The following is a 25136-nucleotide window of genomic DNA, read 5'->3' on the forward strand; positions in this document are numbered from 1 at the left end:
TTCGTGAACACAACAACAAGTGAAAGAAGTTCAGAACTCTGACAGAAGTGTGTTCAGATATGCCAAACTCACAATTCTGAAGAGAAAAAAATCAAGCAGTTCAAGATGACACTATTCTGAAAGATCACATCAGGTGCTGTGGTCAGATGTGTAAACTGCAAGAAATTCAGAATTACGAGATGTAAACATTTCTGAGAAAAAGGTCAGATATTGTTTATAAACAAATTCTGTGGCAGGAGGAGGGGAATATTCACAAGGCTAAAGGAGGAGGAGGGGGTTTCACTTATAGCCTATAAAATACTGAACAACAACAGCAGAGATGTCAGAGCTGGACATTTCCTTTTCGGCTGATCACAAGGTTATTAAAACACCATTATCTTGTTGTAAAGAGATTTTTATTAATTACTTCATTTGAACTGGACATTTATGTTTGTATGTTTTGCAAAAAAAAAAAAAAGAATAATTAAATGGACAAGAGAGAAAGAGAAAATGGCGAACAAAAGTGACAAAAAGTTACGATCTTCTGAACCAAAGACGCCGAGTCTAGTCAGACAGCGCAGCATTAATAGCGGCAAACCAAACTGTAAGTATTTATGATGTTTAATATCAAACTGTTATATTTCATCATCAGCTGTGTTTCATCTGCCTCTCTGTGTCTTCATCTTTCTCTATATGAACTATATAGGAAAAACAACATTTAAATTTACACTTGTGGTCATAAGTTTTAAATTGCTATTATTGTCTTGTGGACTGTAAATATTTGTTATGTGAAATTCAGTTCAAGTCTATTATGCTTAATCAGGGCAGGATCCCCCCCCCCCCCCCCTTTTTTTAAGGAGTTATAATGATCCTTATTTGGTTAAAATGATTCACATGTTGCAGATTCTGCAGGTGCATGTAAATGTCCACAAGTGCATGACGCTTAAGTGACACTGATTCATCAGTTCATCCAATCACACATGATACGCTGTATGAAAGCTATAAGCAGATGTTTGTGTTTTTCATTCCCAGTTTCTCACATTGCACAGAATCATTCTGGTGTTTCACTGAGTCGCAAAAGAGGTAAGACACACATATTATATACAGAGAATAAATATAGTTTACTCTATGTAGAACTGATGAACAAATCTGGTGCTATATTGATCTTTGTGTATGTTATATTTCTGAAAGTATTTTTTCTCTTTTTAGAAAGCAGCAGTTCTTTTCATCTCACCTACAAAATATTCTTCATTTTACCTAAACTGCTTGTTTTGCGTTAATTTTCTCATTGTACTTTATCATTTCATTAATAAAAATCAGCAAGAGAGAGAAGAGTTTGGACCGTCACTGAACAATGCTGCAGGTTTCTGTTATGATGGAAGCATTATTGGAAAGACAGACATGAGCTTAACTAAAACAGTGTTTGTTTGTGAAGGCTTTGTAAGGTTGTTCCTCAGTAATGGGTACGGAAATCAAAAACCCAATTGATAACTTCTGTGCAGCTTTTCTGACGAACACATGAGAAATTTAGTGGAGACTGATGCTGAAATGATATCATGACACCAGTGATGGCACCAGCAGAACATTCACCTCTAAACACAAAGAGCTGCATTTATCTGATTATCAAAAAGTGTAAAAAGAGCTCACTGTGGTTCCACCATGACTGAAAGAATGCCTTGAAATTCCAGTGGAAAAACACAGTATGTGTTGACACTACAGATGCAAACAAATGACGTCACTTACAAAGGCTTCGAAAGCCCCCTTTTGCTCTGAAAGCCCAAGTTCCCAAAGGTAATTTCAGGAGTGAAACCATCTAATCTTTTAATCTTTCAATTAGTTTCAACTTCAAGTAGTTGCTCACCTAGAGTAGCCAGTTAAGCAATGAGTTTTTTTTACAAAGATAAATTAAGAAATTAGGTTTTATTATTCAGTAAAACGATATGTTTTTGTGAATATTATTGTCACTTGTTCATCATTGTGTCAGTGTTTTATCCACTGACTTTAGCTTGCTTCTTTGCACGAAGAACAACCTAGTGACGAAACACATTTGTCCATTCAGGGCCACCGTAGAAACATGTCGATGTAAGTGGACCCGCGTTGTGTGTAGAGAGAAATGCCTCATTCTAATGTAATAAAAACATAATGGTTCATTATGTAAGCTCTTTATACTCCACTGAAAATATAATATGATATTGTATATGATATTGCATTTCTGTCAACAGATCCTCCTAAATATTACACAATGCACCTTTAATCATGTGTTCATGGTGGTTGTCTTGTGTTGTTGAATGTTCCCTGTCTTGTGTTGAACAATCTGCAATAATAATAATAATAATAATAAATCATACAGTAAAGTGCATGATTTTGAAAAATCTACAGTTGATAATTAGCCTATTACAGCAGATCAACAGCTGAGAGAAGATCAATAGACATTATCAATAAAAATCATCAGTATAACTTTGAACAATGTGTGAAAAGGCTACATAAGTGAAAACTATAAATGTAGCGATTTAAAAGGTTTACAAGCTTTTTAGTACTTTTTTGTTGTATTATATATATCTTTCTTTATCATCTATATAGTATTTTGTATAAATGTGCATATTTAATGTTACTAAATTGACATTTAAAGGAAATGTAACCACATATATAAAATGATTTTGGATCTGAATCAAACAGTGTCTCTGGTGATTATGAGTATCAGCACAGTTCTGTGAGCAGAGAACTTCACATCGACATCTTTACATTGTGATCAGCCTCAAGATTTGAATGATTTTAAAATATTTCTAAATATTTGTAGAAATGAACTGATTTATCAGTCACAGTATTAAACTCTGAACAAAACTGGTGTGGTTTAATTATCATAGAAACTAATTTCACACATTTTAAACAATCACATCAGACACTCTCCATGAATCACATTATCAGCTAAAAGATGTTTATTTTAATTTGCTGCATTTTAATTTTATTTAATTTTATTTTATTTTATTTTATTTTATTTTATTTTATTTTATTTTATTTAGGATGTTGTTCAAACAGACAGTCACTGAGAGCTTACACTGGTGATGAACAGTAATGGAGCATCATATCACATGTGTTGTCACATCCACCGTCTGTCTTCCTCATCTGTCTCTGCACTACACTCCCCAGAATCCTCCTTGGCGCACACCTGCACTCACTCTCCTCACTCTCCCCTGAGTAATTATCATCATCACCTGTACCTCGTCATCTCACCCCTTTATATTCAGCACTCACCCTTCAGTCATCGTCTGGTCTCGTCAATACAAGACACACAGACTCCCTTCCTTCTCCTACCTGCATACTTACTGTCGATCCCGATCTTCTTCAGCCTGTCTTCAGTCCAACTTCAGAGAATCTTCATCATCTGCATCTGCAAGAGAAAGAGAGACTTTATTATCATTCAGTTAAGCTATCATCTGATATTCAACTTACTGTTTACTCACCTGTTACGCTGTACCGATCCATTCTGCAAATTAAAGCATTTAAACTTACCATCTTGCCTGCTTCGTCTATACGAAACCTGACAGAAGACCAGACCAAGATGCAGAATCCTTCGGATTCCAGGTTGAGTCAGCTTTCATTATTCTACGCAGCCCCGTTCATCATCCGGTTGGTTCCAGCCGAGCCGGCATACCAGTTCAGGTCCGGAACGCCACCATCTCCAGCCATCTTCACCACGCCACCCATCATCTTCCGGAAGTCAGCCGAGCCTGCACTTCACGCCAGTCCAACCGAGCCTGCACTTCACGCCAGTCCAGCCAAGCCCGCACTTCACGCCAGAGCTGCCGAGACCAAGGCAGTATGCGTCGTGCCCGGCATCCCTGAGACTGTGAGCGTCATGCCCGCCGCGCCTGTGACTGACAGCGTCGTGCCCGCCAAGCCCATGTCCGAGGTTGATGACTTCAGCGATCTTCCTCCTCTCATCGGCCCTGATGACCCAGAGCCGTTCGCCTGCCCGCCAGAGTCTGTGAGCGTCGTTCTCCCCGAGCCAGAGTTTTCGAAGCCCTCTTCATCGCTGGTCCCGTCCAGCACAAAGCCCTCATCGCTGGTCCTGTCCAGCTCAAAGCCCTCTTCACCGCTGGTCCCGTCCAGCACAGAGCCCTCTTCACCTCTGGTCCCGTCCAGCAAAGAGCCCTCTTCACCGCTGGTCCCGTCCAGCAAAGAGCCCTCTTCACCTCTGGTCCCATCCAGCACAGAGCCCTCTTCACCGCTGGTCCCGTCCAGCAAAGAGCCCTCTTCACCCCTGGTCCCGTCCAGCAAAGAGCCCTCATCGCTGCCCAGCTCAGAGCCCTCTTCGCCGCTGGTCCAGCCCAGCTCAGAGCCCTCGTCACTGCTGGACCTGTCCAGCTGAGAGCCCTCTTCGCCGCTGGACCTGTCCAGCTGAGAGCCCTCTTCGCCGCTGGTCCAGCCCAGCTCAGAGCCCTCGTCGCCGCTGGTCCTGCCCAGCTCAGAGCCCTCTTCGCCGCTGGACCTGTCCAGCTGAGAGCCCTCTTCGCCGCTGGTCCTGCCCAGCTCAGAGACTTCTTCGCCCCTGGTCCTGTCCAGCCCAGAGCCGCCTTCACCCCCTGTCTCATCCAGCCTTGAACCAGAGCCTGATAATTTCCCCAAGAAATTTTTTTGGGGGGGCTATAAGTCCTCTGGGGGGACCGTGGAGGCCTCACCGACACGGTTCCCAATGCCGTCCTGGTCACCCGAAGGGTCTTCTCCGCCATGGCCGCCTGAAGGGTCTTCTCCGCCATGGCCGCCCGAAGGGTCTTCACCGCCGTGGCTGCCCGAAGGGTCTTCACCGCCATGGCCGCCCGAAGGGTCTTCTTTGCCATGGTCACCTCCTCAGCCTTCTTCGCCATGGTCACCTCCTCAGCCTTCTTCACCATGGTCACCTCCTCAGCCTGCTTCACCATGGCCGCCCGAAGGGAAGTCTCCGCCATGGTCCCCTGACCAGGCTGTTCCGCCATGGCCGCCTGGACCATCCTGGAGTCCGTCCACCTCCCCATCACGGACTCCAAGATGCCCACCCCCCCTCCCGTGTTCTGCTGCTTTCGGCGCGGGTCACGCCTTGCGGGAGGGGGGAGTAATGTCACATCCACCGTCTGTCTTCCTCATCTGTCTCTGCACTACACTCCCCAGAATCCTCCTTGGCGCACACCTGCACTCACTCTCCTCACTCTCCCCTGAGTAATTATCATCATCACCTGTACCTCGTCATCTCACCCCTTTATATTCAGCACTCACCCTTCAGTCATCGTCTGGTCTCGTCAATACAAGACACACAGACTCCCTTCCTTCTCCTACCTGCATACTTACCGTCGATCCCGATCTTCTTCAGCCTGTCTTCAGTCCAACTTCAGAGAATCTTCATCTGCATCTGCAAGAGAAAGAGACTTTATTATCATTCAGTTAAGCTATCATCTGATATTCAACTTACTGTTTACTCGCCTGTTACGCTGTACCGATCCATTCTGCAAATTAAAGCATTTAAACTTACCATCTTGCCTGCTTCGTCTATACGAAACCTGACATGTGTGTTATACTGTAGATTAATGTTCAAACACAAGAAATGTACGTTTGCAACTGCAACAATGACTAGTGAGTTTAAAAAAAACCTCCCAACATGTCCAGGTTAATTTACCCCCAAAATCAAAAATAATAAATGCATTATGATTTTATTTATTTATTTATTTATTTAACACCCAAATTCTCATATATATAATTTATTTTTTTTATTTTTTTTATCATTGCGCTATTTATTGTACTGCGTTTATGCATAAAAAAAAAAGAGAATCAAATAAAAATGGAATCGAAAATAAAAGTGTGCAAGTAAAACATCCAGACATATTACAATTATGTTATATTAATGGCATGGAAAACAATCTTCATTTTAATACAAGAAATATATTTTTTTCTGATAATATAAGACCTGGATCTTTGTGTTTATGAATCCATATCTCACACTATCCTGTATATACTGTGATGAAGAATGACTGCAGTGTTTGTCATATCTCAGTGTTTATGATGAGCTGTTCTTCAGTGTTTCTCAGTGGTTTGATGATCATGTGTTACTGTGAATCAGGTTCAGTGTTCAGTGTGTGTTTGTGTAGAAACTGCATTAGCGCCACCTACTGATGATCACAGACACTACTATCATTACATTATTAAATCATTACTATTGCCCTTTTATTGTAATAAAGTCTTATTAACTTTAAGTTAACACCACATTCTTCTAAACATTAAATATTAGATTTTACTTCATGTTGTGGCTTATATCCATATAGGCCTAAACATATTAATAAAACATAAAACAAAATACACCCTAAAATCCTCTTCATTAACTCTTCATCAACATTTGACCCTGAATCATAAGTGATGTTTTGTGGCTGTTGTACCTCAATGCCTTTCAAACACACATACAAAATAAGAATAATACAAATTATTATTAATAATTAAAATTATTTTAAGTGCTTAAAATAAAAACACTATTGTTAGAGTAGATTTATGTTTAAGGGTTTATTTTCATTCACTCTTTCTGTTCAGCTGCCAGAACAAAGAGATCACATTCAACTAAATATATAAGGACTTTATACAGTGGATCCATGTCGAACACAGTGCTGTTGTTTTAATTAGCTTCTAATTAATAAGGGTTTAAATATAGAAACATCTCGGGTTACGACTGTAACCCTTGTTCCCTGAGAAAGGGAATGAGAACTGCCTCGATAAGACACTTTGGGGAAAGCCCTTAGCGTAGCGGCTCTGAAGCATGAATGAAACTAAACCCATCTTGATTGGTGTTGCGTCATGACATAATGTGTGACGGCATACACGGAAGCTATAAAGGGACGCTGGCACACAACAGAGTTAGCTTCTGCGATGAAGCAAGTCACTCCCAGGCAGGGGAAGGCTTGGCTGAAGGACGCAGTTCTCATTCCCTTTCTCAGGGAACAAGGGTTACAGTCGTAACCCGAGACGTTCCCTTTCGAGGGAACTCGAACTGCGTTAATAAGACACTTTGGGGAACGAGTACCCACTATGCCACAACGAGCCCTGCCTGTCCCAGTGTGAGCTGCACACAGGCACACTTAGGACGAGAGCACTAGAGTGCCTGGCGTAGGAGGAATGTCCAGACTATAAAATCTGATGAAAGTATAAGGGGTGGCCCATCCCGCTGCATCGCACACTTCTTGGATCGGGGGCCCTGAAAGGAGGGCTCTAGAGGACGCCATGCCTCTAGTTGAATGAGCCCTCACGGCCAAAGGTGAAGGCAAGCTGCGCACCTGATTGGCCATAGAGATAGCCTGAACGACCCAGTTACTGATGGTCTGTTTGGATGCGGGAAGCCCCTTCTTGGGCAACCCGAAGCACACCAGCAACTGGTCTGACTTCCGCCATGAAGAAGACCTCTGGACATAAATCTTGAGCTCTGACAGGGCAGAGTAAATGAAGTCTTTCTTCATCCGCTGTCACGTGAGGTGGAGGATGAAAAGCCTGCAGAACCGTAAGCCGTGCCACATTAAATGGCACTTAGGCACATTGTCTGGCCTGGGATGCAAGATAGCCTTAATGTCACCTGGAGAAAACTGAGATATAGAGAGCACCTGAAGATCTCCTACTCACCTCAGAGAAGTAATGGCTAATAAAAAAGCTACCTTGAGGGAAGGTTCTTGGCCTCAGCCGACTCCAGAGGTTCGAAGGGGGCCTCGACCAGCCCTTCGAGAACCACTGCCAGGTCCCATGTGGGAACTCCGGTACGAGCCGCAGGTCTCATCCTCCGAGCCCCATAGAGGAAACGTACGACCAGCTGATGTCTCCCCAGAGGCCCATCACCCAGAGGAGCGTGGAAAGCCTCAATGGCAGCCACATACACCTTGAGTGTGGACGGGGTAAGATGGGCCGAGAGGCGATCTTGGAGGAGCTCCAGCACTGAAGCCAACCAGGCAGTTAACTGGGTCCACCTCACACTCTCTACACCAAGTGGAAACACATTCCACTTCAGGCCGTACAATCTCCTTGTGGAAAGAGCTCTGGAACTGAGTATGGTCTCAACCACTCCAGCCAACAGGCCATCCTCTAGGTACTGAGCCCCCTCAGGGGCCAGGCCCAAAGTTTCCACAGCTCTGGTCGAGGGTGAATATTGAGCCCCCGACCTGTGGAAACAGGTCCCTCCTCAGAGGGATCTGCCAAGGCTGGCCTGCCAGGAGTGCTATAATGAAAACCGTACCCGGGCTGGCCAGTACGGGGCAACTAGAAGTAGGCTGATCCCGTCTCTCCAGAACTCCCGGGAGCAGAGCGATCAGGGGAAAAGCGTACAGGCGTAGCCTCGGCCACATCTGTACTATGGCATCCAAACCCAATGGGGCTGGATGGGTGAGAGAAAACCCCAGTGGACAGTGGGACATCCCTCGAGACGCGAACAAATCTACTTCAACTGGGCCTAACCTCTCGCATATCGGCTTCATCATCTCGGTGTAAAAGTCTCCATTCCCCGGGCCTCAGCCCCTGCCTCAACAGGATGTCTGCTCTCTGATTCTGGTCCCCTGGGAAGTGCATTGCTCTGAGAGATAACAATTTCCCCTGGGACCACAGGAGGATCTGATGAGCCAATCTGGATAGAGGGTGCAATCTCAGAACCCCCTGATGAATCAAGAAGGAGAACACCGACACATTGTCTACATGGTGACCCCTGAGGTCTGGGAGGAAGCTCCTCAGAGCCCTGCCATTCATGACCGTGCCCCAGCCCGTGAGGGAGGTGTCTGTTGAAGCGGCTTTCCTTGGGACAGAAACCAAGCTTTTTTCCACATAGATAGGGAACGAAAGCATCTGCGCGTAACCCTGATCATGCGGAACGGGTTCCCCCTCAGGGAAAACCCCTTGGTTTTCAACCACCACTGCATGGCCCTCATGGGCAGCAGGCCGAATGAAATGATGTTGGATGCTGCTGCCATGAGCCCTAACACTCGCTGAAAATGTTTTACAGTGATGGATTGGCCTAGCTTTATACTGGACACCGTGGCCAGGATGGACTCGATCCGTGCAGGAGACAATTGTGCCCGCATCGTGACCGAGTGCCACGCCACTCCCAGGAACGTGGTTCTCTGGGCTGGTTCCAACACGTTTTTTTTTTTTTTTTTTCAGGTTGAGTCTCAACCCCAGGCTCTGGATGTGGGCAAGGATGACATCTCGATACTGAACTGCCAGCTCTTGTGACTGGGCCATAATAAGCCAGTCATCGATATAATTTAGCACCCTGACACCCCTTTTTGAAGCCTCAGCGGAGCTAGAGCTGCATTCATAGCTAGGCAGTACAGAAGAACCCAATATTGGAACACTTCGCCCCCGAAAGCAAACCTCAGGAACTTCCTGTGAGATGGAAGGATGGATATGTGGAAGTATGCGTCCCTTAGATCTATCGTGACAAACCAATCCTCAGATTTGATCTGACTCACGATGATGGTAATAGTGAGCATCTTGAACCTGAATCTCCTCAGAGACCGATTCAAATGCCTTAGATCTAAAGTTGGCGCAACCCTCAATCTTTCTTTGGAACTATGAAGTAGCGGCTGTAGAAACCGGACTCCCTGTCCGGCAGAGGAACACGCTCTATGGCCTCTTTTACCAGCAGAGAGTTTACTTCCTGTTCCAATACCCGACCCTGCACTGGGTCGGCTGCATTCCACACCAACCCGTTGAATTTCGGTGGGCGGAATCGAACTTCCCATTGTGTGCAGGATCCAAGAAGAAATATTTGGCAGGTCTTGCCATGCTTTGAAATATTCTACTAAGGGAACCAGCCTCTCGAGACTGATTTCGGGTATTATTTGAGATTCGTTCTCAATCCTCTGAAGCGGTTCACCGGCAGGGTTTGGTCGTAACGATTCTCGATGTGCGGACGCAAGCGCTGCCTTGCCGCAAGCCTGTGGGGCAGACAGAGCAGTGTGCGTTCGCTGGAAACCGATGTGTCCCAAAGCAAACTTTACGGCTGGATACAGACATCAATTTCCTGAGGGCTCCCCAGAGATAAGGCTCTTTCGGTTTCGTTCTCGACACCCTGAAGCGGAGGACCGGCAGGGAATAATCGAAAACAGTTTCCGATGTGCGGATGCGAACACTGCCTGGCTGCAAGCCCTTTGGGCGGACACTGCAGCGTGCATTCGCTGAAAACCGATGTGTCCCGAAGAATACAAACATCGATTTCCAGAGGGCTCCGCGGAGGAGCGATTCTCGCTCGTCCCGCCACGCGAGGGACAGCCATTTTCGTCTCGTTTTCGATACCCTGAAGCGGAGGACCGGCAGGGAAAAATCGAAAACGATTTTCGACATTCGCTGCTCATCATTTTAAATCCTCAGAATTAAATGCAGCCAAAAACAACAATAAGTGAAACATGGTCTGCATGGTAGGCTGAATTAAAAAAATCTAACTTCTTAAAGTCAGATAATATTCCATCATTTTAATTTCATAGAATTAAATGCAGCCATAATCACCAGACAATACTGTTTTGATATTTATTTATACGGTCTCGTAATCTACATGCTGCCTCGGCAAACGCGAGATTCGAGCCGTTACAATATATTTGGCTTTCAACCCTCGAGAAGAAAGTCAACAGGTGCAAGGTTGAAACATCCGACAGCGCACGGATGCACGCACGCCGAGATATTTCTCAATGAACACTGCCAGCACCCTCAGGAGCGGACTGTGAACGCGAGATTCGAGTCGTTCACAATATATTTGGCTTTCATCTCTCGATAAGAAAGTCAACGGGCGCGAGGGTGAAACACCCGAAAACGCACGGCTGTGTGCGTCGAGATATTTCTCAATGAACACAGCCAGCACCCTCAGGAGCTGACTGTGCATGCCTCGCACCCACACAGAATCTTTATTGCAGAGTAGCCCCGTAATCTACGCGTTGCCTCTGCAAATGCGAGATCCCAGCCACAGAATCTTTATTGCAGAGTAGACCCGTAATCTACGCGCTGCCTCGGCAAACGCGAGATCCGAGCCACTAGATTATATATTGCAATGCGGTAATTGCAATTACAATTCTTAGGGGACAAACAACACCAAATAGGACAGACAGTTTGACACAGTGTGCTTGCTGAAGAGCAAAAAGCTAACTCTGTTGTGTGCCAGCGTCCCTTTGTAGCTTCCGTGTATGCCGTCACACGTTACGTCATGACGCAACACCAATCAAGATTGGCTTAGTTTCATTCATGCTTCAGAACTGCTACGCTAAGGGAGTTCCCCAAACAGGGCCGGATTAACCATTAGGGCAACTGGTCACTTGCCCAGGGGCACAGGACATCTAAGGGGCCCTGGGCACCATCAAATATTATGTTAGGTCACGTTATAAACGCAGTCCTCACTTTCCTAATTACATGCAGAAGCGATATGCGATATGAAACCGAAATCGCGACACTCAGATCCCTGAACCTGTGTCGCGGTGTGAGAAGACAGAATCGCGACACACCCCTTCCAACTCCCAGAGCTATCCTTCCCGTCCAGATCCAATGCTACCACATCTTTAAATTACTATTAGTATTATTTGAAGTTAACATTATAAAATAGACCTACACCACAAAACTAGTTGAGGATAAAAAATTAGTCAATTCCAGCATTATGGACGTGACATTTGCAGTCAAAGCTTGAAATATAAATTCTCAGAAAATGCATTTAATACCAATATATTCAAATGTCTGTTTATATATCCATACTCCCTTAATAAAGGAGTCCATACATTAGAAAAATATAAGTCAACACATGCGTTTTATATTTAATATGAGGGAAATACACATGCGTTACGGACGGGACACAAAAAAAAAAATTTAGGTGCCAAAATATTTTTTAGTAATTCAGTGAATCACACTCCGCAAACCAAAAGTAGGCTAATACTACCCACCTGATGAAGAAGGGCTTGCTCTCCACAGAACATAAAATATTCATTTTATTTTACGCTTGAATGTTGTTGTCCAGGGCACAGGAAATTGTTAATCCGGCCCTGTCCCCAACGTGTCTTATTGACGCAGTTCGAGTTCCCTCGAAAGGGAACTACAGTTAACCTGCATTCTGCTGGTATTTGGAACATAATTAGTGAGTGCTGGTCAATTCTGAAGATTTGATTAATTCGAGACTACAGAAGAATAGCAACTGCATTAAACATAATTCAGTTTTTTAATATGAAGATAAACGTTTGTCCACTAATGGCGCAAATAAGTAGATTTTCACGGCAAACTCAAAGGCCTGAAGACAGATGATAATCAGAGATCTGACATGAAGATGGATGAGAATCATCATGTCAAACATAAAGTATAAATTCTCATCTTCTATGATTCTCTATTGAGAGATTTTTTTTTTTTTGAAGCATCTATTTTGACTGCATAATTCAATTATTTATCTGACTCCAAAATAATTAATCTGACTCCACTGAAGTTGTTGTTACTCTTTAAATCTTATTTAAGATAAAAGTCTTTCTTAGATCTGGAAAACACAGGATTTAACCTGAACATTTCGATAAAGTTACAATCACTTTAACTCTCAGAATTATCACTGGTAAAAGGACAGATTCTCAAAGCCTTTAAAGCAGGCAAAGATATTAAGTTACATTTAAACAGACAGACAGTATAGTGGAAAAACATGTATAAAAACACTGTACAGTAAATGCACTGCAGTTCAGAAGAGGCAGAATAACAGCTTTCATCTTTGAGCTTGTGTACTGTACAAGTAAACAATCTGTGTGTACCCTCTACAGGAAGAGTGAAATCTCTATATCTATGACACACAATCTGTGTGTGTGTGTGTGTGTGTGCGTGTGTGCGTGCGTGCGTGCGTGCGTAGTTCACGGAAAAACTTATCGAAGATCGTTATAGTTCCTTCTTACATATAACACTAAAACAAACTGAAATTAAACCGCTAGACGATGAACCTAAAATCAGATGAATAAAGATCAAGTATTTAACATTTACTCCTCAATTCTTGTTTGAGAAATATTTCCTAAATTATACATAATACTTTATTATCTCTATTATGTTTACCACAATTCCATTCAGTATAAGCTGTCAGATGAGTTTAAACCTGACTGTTTAGAAACACACAAGTAGATAAAGAGCATGTAAAGCAGATCCTATATGCTGTGAACAGTGTGCAGTAAATTATAGAGATGTGTGTGAGAGGAGTAAGAGACTCCAGACAGAATCATCCTGTGCTCTAATAGCCCAGAGAATATGTATATGTGATCTAATAGCCCAGGAAAACACTGAAACAGCACTGTATGGGGGATGATCCTGGTTACAGGGTCCCAAAGACTGCTCTGTCACCTAGCCTAGCCTTAAATACCCAGACCAGAACAAAAGGGTTATACAAATATTGTTTAGAGATGTTTTGGGTCAAATCATGAACCCAAGGGGGTAACACCCGGTTTCGGGGGAGAGGGGAGAATTATCAGATATCTTGAAGAGACATCACCCATAGGAGAGGAAGGGTAGAGGGAGAGGAAGGGTGGATGGAGAGGAAGGGTGGAGGGAGAGGAAGGGGGAAGGGAGAGGAAGGGTGGAGGAGGAGGAGGAGGGAGAGGGAGGAGGAGGATGGAGAGGAAGGGTAGAGGGAGAGGAAGGGAGGAGGGAGAGGAAGGGAGGAGGGAGAGGAAGGGAGGAGGGAGAGGAAGGGAGGAGGGAGAGGAAGGGATAGGGAGGAGGGAGAGGAAGGGAGGAGGGAGAGGAAGGGGGAGGAGGGAGAGGAAGGGATAGGAAGGAGGGAGAGGAAGGGAGGAGGGAGAGGAAGGGAGAGGAAGGGAGAAGGGAGAGGAAGGGATAGGGAGAAGGGAGAGGAAGGGATAGGGAGGAGGGAGAGGAAGGATGAAGAGGAGGGAGAGGAAGGGAGGAGGGGGAGGAGGAGGAGGAGGAGGAGGGAGAGGAAGGGAGGAGGGAGAGGAAGGGAGGAGGAGGAGGGAGAGGAAGAGGAAGGGTAGAGGGAGAGGAAGGGAGGAGGGAGAGGAAGGGTGGAGGAGGAGGAGGAGGAGGAGGAGGGAGAGGGAGGAGGAGGAGGAGGAGGAGGATGGAGAGGAAGGGTAGAGGGAGAGGAAGGGAGGAGGGAGAGGAAGGGAGGAGGGAGAGGAAGGGAGAAGGGAGAGGAAGGGAGGAGGGAGAGGAAGGGAGGAGGGAGAGGAAGGGAGGAGGGAGAGGGAGGGAGAGGAAGGGAGGAGGGAGAGGAAGGGTGGAAGGGAGGAGGGAGAGGAAGGGTAGAGGGAGAGGGAGGGAGAGGGAGGGAGAGGGAGAGGGAGGGAGAGAGAGGAAGGGAGGAGGGAGAGGGAGAGGAAGGGAGGAGAGGAAGGGAGGAGGGGGAGGAGGGGGAGAAAGGGAGGAGGAGGAGGGAGAGGAAGGGATGAGGAGGAGGGAGAGGAAGGGAGGAGGGAGAGGAAGGGAGGAGGAGGAGGGAGAGGAAGGGAGGAGGGAGAGGAAGGGAGGAGGGAGAGGAAGGAAGAAGGGAGAGGAAGGGTGGAGGGAGAGGAAGGGTGGAGGGAGAGGGAGGGAGAGGGAGGGAGAGGGAGAGGGAGGGAGAGGGAAATGAAGGGAGAGGGAAATGAAGGGAGAAGGGAGGAGGGAGAGGAAGGGTAGAGGGAGAGGAAGGGAGGAGGAGGAGGAGGGAGAGGAAGGGTGGAGGGAGAGGAAGAGAGGAGGAGGAGGAGGGAGAGGAAGGTACGAGGGAAAGGAAGGGAGGAGGGAGAGGAAGGGAGGAGGGAGAGGAAGGGGAGAGGAAGGGAGGAGGGAGAGGAAGGGTGGAGGGAGAGGAAGGGTGGAGGGAGAGGAAGGGTAGAGGGAGAGGAAGGGTAGAGGGAGAGGAAGGGTGGAGGGAGAGGATGGGCGGAGAGGAAGGGAAGAGGGAGAGGAAGGGAGGAGGGAGAGGAAGAGGGAGAGGAAGGGAGGAGGGAGAGGAAGGGAGGAGGGAGAGGAAGGGAGGAGGAGGGAGAGGAAGGGAGGAGGAGGGAGAGGAAGGGAAGAGGGAGGAGGGAGAGGAAGGGTGGAGGGAGAGGAAGGGAGGAGGGAGAGGAAGGGAGGAGGGAGTGGAGGGAGAGGAGGGAGAGGAAGGGTGGAGGGAGAGGAAGAGAGGAGGAGGAGGAGGGAGAGGAAAGGACGAGGGAAAGGAAGGGAGGAGGGAGAGGAGGGAGAGGAGGGAGAGGAAGGGTAGAGGGAGAGGAAGGGAGGAGGGAGAGGAAGGGAGGAGGGAGAGGAAGGGTAGAGGGAGAGGAAGGGTGGAGGGAGAGGAAGGGTGGAGGGAGAGGATGGGCGGAGAGGAAGGGAAGAGGGAGAGGAAGGGAGGAGGAGGAGGGAGAGGAAGGGAGGAGGAGGAGGGAGAGGAAGGGAAGAGGGAGGAGGGAGGAGGGAGCGGAAGGGTGGAGGGAGAGGAAGGGTGGAGGGAGAGGAGGAGGGAGAGGGAGGAGGAGGATGGAGAGGAAGGGTAGAGGGAGAGGAAGGGAGGAGGGAGAGGAAGGGTGGAGGGAGAGGAGGGAGAGGAGGGAGAGGAAGGGTGGAGGGAGAGGAAGAGAGGAGGAGGAGGAGGAGGAGGAGGAGGGAGAGGAAGGGACGAGGGAAAGGAAGGGTCGAGGGAGAGGAAGGGAGGAGGGAGAGGAAGGGTAGAGGGAGAGGAAGGGTAGAGGGAGAGGAAGGGAGGAGGAGGAGGAGGAGGAGGAGGGAGAGGAGGGAGAGGAAGGGTAGAGGGAGAGGAAGGGAGGAGGGAGAGGAAGGGAGGAGGGAGAGGAAGGGAAGAGGGAGAGGAAGGGTAGAGGGAGAGGAAGGGTAGAGGGAGAGGAAGGGAGGAGGGAGAGGGAGGGAGAGGAAGGGAGGAGGGAGAGGGAGGGAGAGGAAGGGAGGAGGGAGAGGAAGGGAGGAGGGAGGGGAAGGGAGGAGGAGGAGGAGGAGGGAGAGGAGGGAGAGGAGGGAGAGGAAGGGAGGAGAGGGAGGGGAGAGGGAGAGGAAGGGTAGAGGGAGAGGAAGGGAGGAGGGAGAGGGAGGGAGAGGAAGGGAGGAGGGAGAGGGAGGGAGAGGAAGGGAGGAGGGAGAGGAAGGGTAGAGGGAGAGGAAGGGAGGAGGAGGGAGAGGAAGGGAGGAGGAGGGAGAGGAAGGGAGGAGGGAGGGGAAGGGAGGAGGAGGAGGAGGAGGGAGAGGAGGGAGAGGAGGGAGAGGAAGGGAGGAGAGGGAGGGGAGAGGGAGAGGAAGGGTAGAGGGAGAGGAAGGGTAGAGGGAGAGGAAGGGAGGAGGGAGAGGGAGGGAGAGGGAGGGAGAGGAAGGGAGGAGGGAGAGGGAGGGAGAGGAAGGGAGGAGGGAGAGGGAGGGAGAGGAAGGGAGGAGGGAGAGGAAGGGTAGAGGGAGAGGAAGGGAGGAGGGAGAGGGAGGGAGAGGAAGGGAGAGGAAGGGAGAGGAAGGGAGGGGGGAGAGGAAGGGAGGGGGGAGAGGAAGGGAGAGGAAGGGAGGGGGGAGAGGAAGGGAGAGGAAGGGAGAGGAAGGGAGAGGAAGGGAGAGGAAGGGAGAGGAAGGGAGGGGGGAGAGGAAGGGAGAGGAAGGGAGAGGAAGGGAGAGGAAGGGAGAGGAAGGGAGGGGGGAGAGGAAGGGAGAGGAAGGGTAGAGGGAGAGGAAGGGAGGGGGGAGAGGAAGGGAGAGGAAGGGAGAGGAAGGGTAGAGGGAGAGGAAGGGAGGAGGGAGAGGAAGGGAGAGGAAGGGAGAGGAAGGAGGGGGGAGAGGAAGGGAGAGGAAGGGAGAGGAAGGGAGAGGAAGGGTAGAGGGAGAGGAAGGGAGGAGAGGAAGGGAAGAGGGAGATGAAGGGAGGAGGGAGAGGAAGGGTAGAGGGAGAGGAAGGGAGGAGAGGAAGGGAGGAGAGGAAGGGAGGAGGGAGAGGAAGGGTAGAGGGAGAGGAAGGGAAGAGGGAGAGGAAGGGTAGAGGGAGAGGAAGGGAGGAGAGGAAGGGAAGAGGGAGATGAAGGGAGGAGGGAGAGGAAGGGTAGAGGGAGAGGAAGGGAGGAGAGGAAGGGAGGGAGGAGGGAGAGGAAGGGTAGAGGGAGAGGAAGGGAGGAGGGAGAGGAAGGGAGAGGAAGGGAGGAGGGAGAGGAAGGGTAGAGGGAGAGGAAGGGAGGAGGGAGAGGAAGGGAGGAGGGAGAGGAAGGGAGGAGGGAGAGGAAGGGTAGAGGGAGAGAAAGGGAGGAGGGAGAGAAAGGGAGGAGGGAGGAGGGAGAGGAAGGGAGGAGGGAGAGGAAGGGAGGAGGGAGAGGAAGGAAGAAGGGAGAGGAAGGGTGGAGGGAGAGGAAGGGTGGAGGGAGAGGGAGGGAGAGGGAGAGGGAGAGGGAGAGGGAGAGGGAGGGAAATGAAGGGAGAGGGAAATGAAGGGAGAAGGGAGGAGGGAGAGGAAGGGTAGAGGGAGAGGAAGGGAGGAGGAGGAGGAGGGAGAGGAAGGGTGGAGGGAGAGGAAGAGAGGAGGAGGAGGAGGGAGAGGAAGGTACGAGGGAAAGGAAGGGAGGAGGGAGAGGAAGGGAGGAGGGAGAGGAAGGGGAGAGGAAGGGAGGAGGGAGAGGAAGGGTGGAGGGAGAGGAAGGGTGGAGGGAGAGGAAGGGTAGAGGGAGAGGAAGGGAGGAGGGAGAGGAAGGGAGGAGGGAGAGGAAGGGTAGAGGGAGAGGAAGGGTGGAGGGAGAGGAAGGGTGGAGGGAGAGGATGGGCGGAGAGGAAGGGAAGAGGGAGAGGAAGGGAAGAGGGAGAGGAAGGGAGGAGGGAGAGGAAGGGAGGAGGAGGAGGAGGGAGAGGAAGGGAGGAGGAGGAGGGAGAGGAAGGGAAGAGGGAGGAGGGAGGAGGGAGCGGAAGGGTGGAGGGAGAGGAAGGGTGGAGGGAGAGGAGGAGGGAGAGGGAGGAGGAGGATGGAGAGGAAGGGTAGAGGGAGAGGAAGGGAGGAGGGAGAGGAAGGGAGGAGGGAGAGGAAGGGTGGAGGGAGAGGAGGGAGAGGAGGGAGAGGAAGGGTGGAGGGAGAGGAAGAGAGGAGGAGGAGGAGGAGGAGGAGGAGGAGGAGGGAGAGGAAGGGACGAGGGAAAGGAAGGGTCGAGGGAGAGGAAGGGAGGAGGGAGAGGAAGGGTAGAGGGAGAGGAAGGGTAGAGGGAGAGGAAGGGAGGAGGAGGAGGAGGAGGAGGAGGAGGAGGAGGGAGAGGAGGCAGAGGAAGGGTAGAGGGAGAGGAAGGGAGGAGGGAGAGGAAGGGAGGAGGGAGAGGAAGGGAAGAGGGAGAGGAAGGGTAGAGGGAGAGGAAGGGTAGAGGGAGAGGAAAGGAAGAGGGAGAGGAAAGGAGGAGGGAGAGGAAGGGAGGAGGGAGAGGAAGGGAGGAGGGAGGGGAAGGGAGGAGGGAGGGGAAGGGAGGAGGAGGAGGAGGAGGGAGAGGAGGGAGAGGAAGGGAGGAGAGGGAGGGGAGAGGGAGAGGAAGGGTAGAGGGAGAGGAAGGGTAGAGGGAGAGGAAGGGTAGAGGGAGAGGAAGGGAGGAGGGAGAGGGAGGGAGAGGAAGGGAGGAGGGAGAGGGAGGGAGAGGAAGGGAGGAGGGAGAGGAAGGGTAGAGGGAGAGGAAGGGAGGAGGGAGAGGGAGGGAGAGGAAGGGAGAGGAAGGGAGGGGGGAGAGGAAGGGAGAGGAAGGGAGAGGAAGGGAGGGGGGAGAGGAAGGGAGGGGGGAGAGGAAGGGAGAGGAAGGGAGAGGAAGGGAGGGGGGAGAGGAAGGGAGAGGAAGGGAGGGGGGAGAGGAAGGGAGAGGAAGGGAGAGGAAGGGAGGGGGGAGAGGAAGGGAGAGGAAGGGAGAGGAAGGGAGGGGGGAGAGGAAGGGAGAGGAAGGGAGAGGAAGGGAGAGGAAGGGAGGGGGGAGAGGAAGGGAGAGGAAGGGTAGAGGGAGAGGAAGGGAGGGGGGAGAGGAAGGGAGAGGAAGGGAGAGGAAGGGTAGAGGGAGAGGAAGGGAGGAGGGAGAGGAAGGGAGGAGGGAGAGGAAGGGAGAGGAAGGGAGAGGAAGGGAGAGGAAGGGAGGGGGGAGAGGAAGGGAGAGGAAGGGTAGAGGGAGAGGAAGGGAGGAGAGGAAGGGAAGAGGGAGATGAAGGGAGGAGGGAGAGGAAGGGTAGAGGGAGAGGAAGGGTAGAGGGAGAGGAAGGGAGGAGAGGAAGGGAGGAGAGGAAGGGAGGAGGGAGAGGAAGGGTAGAGGGAGAGGAAGGGAAGAGGGAGAGGAAGGGTAGAGGGAGAGGAAGGGAGGAGAGGAAGGGAAGAGGGAGATGAAGGGAGGAGGGAGAGGAAGGGTAGAGGGAGAGGAAGGGAGGAGAGGAAGGGAGGAGAGGAAGGGAGGGAGGAGGGAGAGGAAGGGTAGAGGGAGAGGAAGGGAGGAGGGAGAGGAAGGGAGAGGAAGGGAGGAGGGAGAGGAAGGGTAGAGGGAGAGGAAGGGAGGAGGGAGAGGAAGGGAGGAGGGAGAGGAAGGGTAGAGGGAGAGAAAGGGAGGAGGGAGAGAAAGGGAGGAGGGAGAGAAAGGGAGGAGGGAGAGGAAGGGAGAGGAAGGGAGAGGAAGGGAGGAGGGAGAGGAAGGGTAGAGGGAGAGGAAGGGTAGAGGGAGAGGAAGGGAGGAGGGAGGGGAAGGCAGGAGGGAGAGGAAGGGAGGAGGGAGAGGAAGGGTAGAGGGAGAGGAAGGGTAGAGGGAGAGAAAGGGAGGAGGGAGAGAAAGGGAGGAGGGAGAGGAAGGGTAGAGGGAGAGGAAGGGAGGAGGGAGAGGAAGGGAGGAGGGAGAGGAAGGGAAGAGGGAGAGGAAGGGTGGAGGGAGAGGAAGGGCGGAGAGGAAGGGAAGAGGGAGAGGAAGGGAGGAGGGAGAGGAAGGATAGAGGGAGAGGAAGGGAGGAGGGAGAGGAAGGGAGGAGGGAGAGGAAGGGAGGAGGGAGAGGAAGGGAAGAGGGAGAGGAAGGGTAGAGGGAGAGGAAGGGTAGAGGGAGAGGAAGGGAGGAGAGGAAGGGTAGAGGGAGAGGAAGGGTAGAGGGAGAGGAAGGGAGGAGGGAGAGGAAGGGAGGAGGGAGAGGAAGGGTGGAGGGAGAGGAAGGGCGGAGAGGAAGGGAAGAGGGAGAGGAAGGGAAGAGGGAGAGGAAGGGAGGAGGGAGAGGAAGGATAGAGGGAGAGGAAGGGAGGAGGGAGAGGAAGGGAGGAGAGGAAGGGAAGAGGGAGAGGAAGGGTAGAGGGAGAGGAAGGGTAGAGGGAGAGGAAGGGTAGAGGGAGAGGAAGGGAGGAGGGAGAGGAAGGGAGGAGAGGAAGGGAGGAGGGAGAGGAAGGGTAGAGGGAGAGGAAGGGTAGAGGGAGAGGAAGGGAGGAGAGGAAGGGTAGAGGGAGAGGAAGGGTAGAGGGAGAGGAAGGGAGGAGGGAGAGGAAGGGAGGAGGGAGAGGAAGGGTGGAGGGAGAGGAAGGGTGGAGGGAGAGGAAGGGCGGAGAGGAAGGGAAGAGGGAGAGGAAGGGAGGAGGGAGAGGAAGGATAGAGGGAGAGGAAGGGAGGAGGGAGAGGAAGGGAAGAGGGAGAGGAAGGGATAGGGAGGAGGGAGAGGAAGGGATGAAGAGGAGGGAGAGGAAGGGAGGAGGGGGAGGAGGAGGAGGAGGAGGAGGAGGGAGAGGAAGGGAGGAGGGAGAGGAAGGGAGGAGAGGAAGGGAAGAGGGAGAGGAAGGGTAGAGGGAGGAGGGAGAGGAAGGGATGAAGAGGAGGGAGAGGAAGGGAGGAGGGGGAGGAGGAGGAGGAGGAGGAGGAGGAGGAGGGAGAGGAAGGGAGGAGGGAGAGGAAGGGAGGAGAGGAAGGGAAGAGGGAGAGGAAGGGTAGAGGGAGAGGAAGGGTAGAGGGAGAGGAAGGGAGGAGAGGAAGGGCAATGTACTGTGCTCTTCTGTCCAGGGGGCAAAAGGAGGAGGAGTTTACAGGGGGTTTTACTTAGAACCGTTATTTCACCAGCTGTGGTTTCACTTAGCCTATAAAATACTAAACAACAACAGCAGAGATGTCAGAGATGGACATTTCCTTTTCGGCTGATCACAAGGTTATTAAAACACCTTTATCTTTAATTTTGTTGTAAAGAGATTTTTAATAATTACTTCATTTAAACTGGATATTTATGTTTGTATGTTTTGCATTAAAAATCCAATAATTAAATGTGAAGAGAGAAAGAGAAAATGGCGAACAAAAAGGACAAAAAGTTACGATCTTCTGAACCAAAGGCGCCGAGTCTAGTCAGACAGCGCAGCATTAATAGCGGCAAACCAAACTGTGAGTATTTATGATATTTAATATCAAACTGTTATATTTCATCATCAGCTGTGTTTCATCTGCCTCTCTGTGTCTTCATATTTCTCTATATGAACTATATAGGAAAAGCAACATTTAAATTTACACTTGTGGTCATAAGTTTCAAATTGCTATTATTGTCTTGTGGATTATGTAAATCTATTATGCTTAATCAGGGCACTTTTTTAATAATGATCCTTCTTATTTGGTTAAAATGATTCACATGTTGCAGATTCTGCAGGTGCATGTAAATGTCTACAAGTGCATGACGCTTAAGTGACACTGATTCATCAGTTCATCCAATCACACATGATACGCTGTATGAAAACTATAAGCAGATGTTTGTGTTTTTCATTCCCAGTTTCTCACATTGCACAGAATCATTCTGGTGTTTCACAGAGTCGCAAAAGAGGTAAGACACACACATTATATACAGAGAATAAATATAGTTTACTCTATGTAGAACTGATGAACAAATCTGGTGCTATATTGATCTTTGTGTATGTTATATTTCTGAAAGTATTTTTTCTCTTTTTAGAAAGCAGCAGTTCTTTTCATCTCACCTACAAAATATTCTTCATTTTACCTAAACTGCTTGTTTTGCGTTAATTTTCTCATTGTACTTTATCATTTAATTAATAAATATCAGCAAGAGAGAGAAGAGTTTTGAGCGTCGTTGAACAATGCTGCAGGTTTCTGTTATGATGGAAGCATTATTGGAAAGACAGACATGAGCTTAACTAAAACAGTGTTTGTTTGTGAAGGCTTTGTAAGGTTGTTCCTCAGTAATGGGTACGGAAATCAAAAACCCAATTGATAACTTCTGTGCAGCTTTTCTGACGAACACATGAGAAATTTAGTGGAGACTGATGCTGAAATGATATCATGACACCAGTGATGGCACCAGCAGAACATTCACCTCTAAACACAAAGAGCTGCATTTATTTGATTATCAAAAAGTGTAAAAAGAGCTCACTGTGGTTCCACCATGACTGAAAGAATGCCTTGAAGTTCCAGTGGAAAATTACACTGTATGTGTTGACACTACAGATGCAAACAAATGACGTCGCTTACAAAGGCTTCGAAAGCCCCCTTTTGCTCTGAAAGTTTAATGAAGTTCCCAAAGGTAATTTCAGGAGTGAAACCATCTAATCTTTTAATCTTTCAATTAGTTTCAACTTCAAGTAGTTGCTCACCTTGCTCACCTAGAGTAGCCAGTTAAGCAATGAGTTTTTTTTACAAAGATAAATTAAGAAATTAGGTTTTATTATTCTTTATATTATTATTTATATTATTATTTATTATTAGTAAAACGATATGTTATTGTGAATATTATTGTTACTTGTTCATCATTGTGTCAGTGTTTTATCCGCTGATTTTAGCTTGCTTCTTTACAGAACAACATAGTGATGACGAAACACGCTTGTCCATTCAGGGCCACCGTAGAAACCGTAGAATGTCGATGTAAGCGGACCCGCAGTGTGTGCAGAGAGAAATGCCTCATTCTCATGTAATAAAAACATGACAGTTCATTAAGGTCTTTATTCACCACTGAAAACATATGTATATGATATTGCATTTCTGTCAACAGATCCTCCTAAATATTACACAATGCACCTTTAATCATGTGTTCATGGTGGTTGTCTTGTGTTGTTGAATGTTCCCTGTCTTGTGTTGAACAATCTGCAATAATAATAATAATAATAATAATAATAAATTATACAATAAAGTGCATGATTTTGAAAAATCTATAATTAGTAGCCTATTACAGCAGATCAACAGCTGAGAGAAGATCAATAGACATTAACCGTGTCAATAAAAATCATCAGTATAACTTTGAACAATGTGTATTGTGAAAAGTTACACAAGTGAAAACTATAAATGAAGCGATTTAAAAGGTTTACAAGCTTTTTAGTACTTTTTCGTTGAATTTTATATATCTTTCTTTATCATCTATATAGTATTTTGTATAAATGTGCATATTTAATGTTACTAAATTGACATTTAAAGGAAATGTAACCACATATTTATGAATCCATATCTCACACTATCCTCATCATCATCATCATCATCACTTTATTTATAAAGCGCTTTCACATCAGCAGCAGCTGAACAAAGTGCTGTACATAAGGGCAACAAAAAAAAAAAACATCAACCAAGACATAAATAACAGTCACAATATCATAAAAATAATAAACTAGGGGTGAAAGATCTAACCCAATAAAACTATATCAAAATAAGACAGTTAAGAGCAAATACTAGCAAATGGGATCAAGTCTCAGTTTGGGTTGAAGGCCAAAGTGTAGAAGTGAGTTTTAAGAAGAGTTTTAAAAATCGGTAATGAGGAAGCCTGACGAATGGTTAAAGGTAAGGCATTCCATAACTTGGGAGCACAAACAGAGAAGGCCCTGTCCCCTCTGAGCTTCCGCTTGGATCCGGGGACGACCAGGAGCAGCTGGTCAGCCGACCGGAGGGACCGGGAGGGAGTATAGCGGTTGAGTAGCTGAGTTAAATAAGGCGGGGCAAGACTATTTAAAACTTTAAAAAAGTAAACAAGAGGATTTTAAAATGGACTCTAAAATGCACAGGCAGCCAGTGGAGTGAAGCCAGGACGGGAGTAATGTGTTCTCTCTTCCGGGTTCCGGTTAAAACCCGTGCAGCAGCGTTCTGAACCAGCTGCAGAAGTGCGAGTAGGGATTGACTGAGTCCAAAATAAAGGGAGTTACAGTAATCCAGCCGTAAAGAAATAAAGGCATGGATTACGGTTTCTAACTGCTGCCTGGAAAGGAAAGGTTTCACCTTTGCCAGTTTCAGGTGATAAAAACTTGATTTGACTGTGGCGTTGATTTGGCTGTCCAGTTTAAAATCACTGTCCAGTCTAAAACCAAGATTTTAAAACTGTGGGTTTAAGATACGAGGCTAGAGGACCCAGCTCAACAGGGGGGGTCTCACATGAGCCACCAGGTCCAAACATTATCACCTCTGTTTTCTTTTCATTCAAATTTAAAAAGTTTAAGGCCATCCATGCTTTAATATCCTCCAGACATGCTAAAAGAGGTGTAATTGAACAGGTGTCATGTCGCTTTAAGGGTACATAAATCTGGCAGTCGTCTGCATAACAATGAAAAGAGATACCATGTTTTCTAAGAATAGACCCAAAAGGAAGCAGATACAATGAAAAAAGCAAGGGACCTAAAATTGAACCCTGGGGAACGCCACATGACAGTGGAGCAGGGCGGGATTCAAACTCAGCCATTTTAACATGAAATGTTCTGTCAGACAGGTAGGATCTAAACCACTCCAGGACAGTGCCACAGAGGCCTACTTGGTGCTGTAACCGTGAGATTAAAATTGTATCCTGTATATACTGTGATGAAGAATGACTGCAGTGTTTGTCATATCTCAGTGTTTATGATGAGCTGTTCTTCAGTGTTTCTCAGTGGTTTGATGATCATGTGTTACAGTGAATCAGGTTCAGTGTTCAGTGTGTGTTTGTGTAGAAACTGCATTAGCACCACCTACTGATGATCACAGACACTACTATCATTACATTATTAAATCATTACTATCGCCCTTTTATTGTAATAAAGTCTTATTAACTTTAAGTTATAACCACATTCTTCTAAACATTAAATATTAGATTTTACTTCATGTTGTGGCTTATATCATAAAAGATCATATCATAATAAAACATAAAACAAAATACACCCTACAATCCTCTTCATTAACTCTTCATCAACATTTGACACTGAATCATAAGTGATGTTTTATGGCTGTTGTACCTCAATGCCTTTCAAACACACATAGAAAATATTAATACTAAAAATATTTTAATAAAAATAAAAACACTATTGTTAGAGTAGATTTAAG

At 48.1% G+C, this 25136-nt stretch overlaps 2 long non-coding RNA genes across 2 annotated transcripts; both read left to right on the top strand.

Annotated features, from left to right (window-relative positions):
* The first annotated feature begins 302 nt into the window (after nucleotides 1-302).
* LOC311098168 lies at nucleotides 303-2813 on the top strand. Its single transcript, XR_014609398.1, has 3 exons — nucleotides 303-583; nucleotides 1012-1062; nucleotides 1189-2813. It is a non-coding gene; the product is annotated as an uncharacterized lncRNA (long non-coding RNA).
* Nucleotides 2814-20897: 18084 nt separating this feature from the next.
* Nucleotides 20898-21986, top strand: LOC311098223. Its single transcript, XR_014609411.1, has 4 exons — nucleotides 20898-21021; nucleotides 21142-21248; nucleotides 21628-21678; nucleotides 21805-21986. It is a non-coding gene; the product is annotated as an uncharacterized lncRNA (long non-coding RNA).
* Nucleotides 21987-25136: the final 3150 nt, after the last annotated feature.

Source organism: Abramis brama (genome assembly GCF_963993115.1).
Source record: "Abramis brama genome assembly, chromosome: 15".
Classification (NCBI taxonomy): Eukaryota; Metazoa; Chordata; class Actinopteri; order Cypriniformes; family Leuciscidae; genus Abramis; species Abramis brama.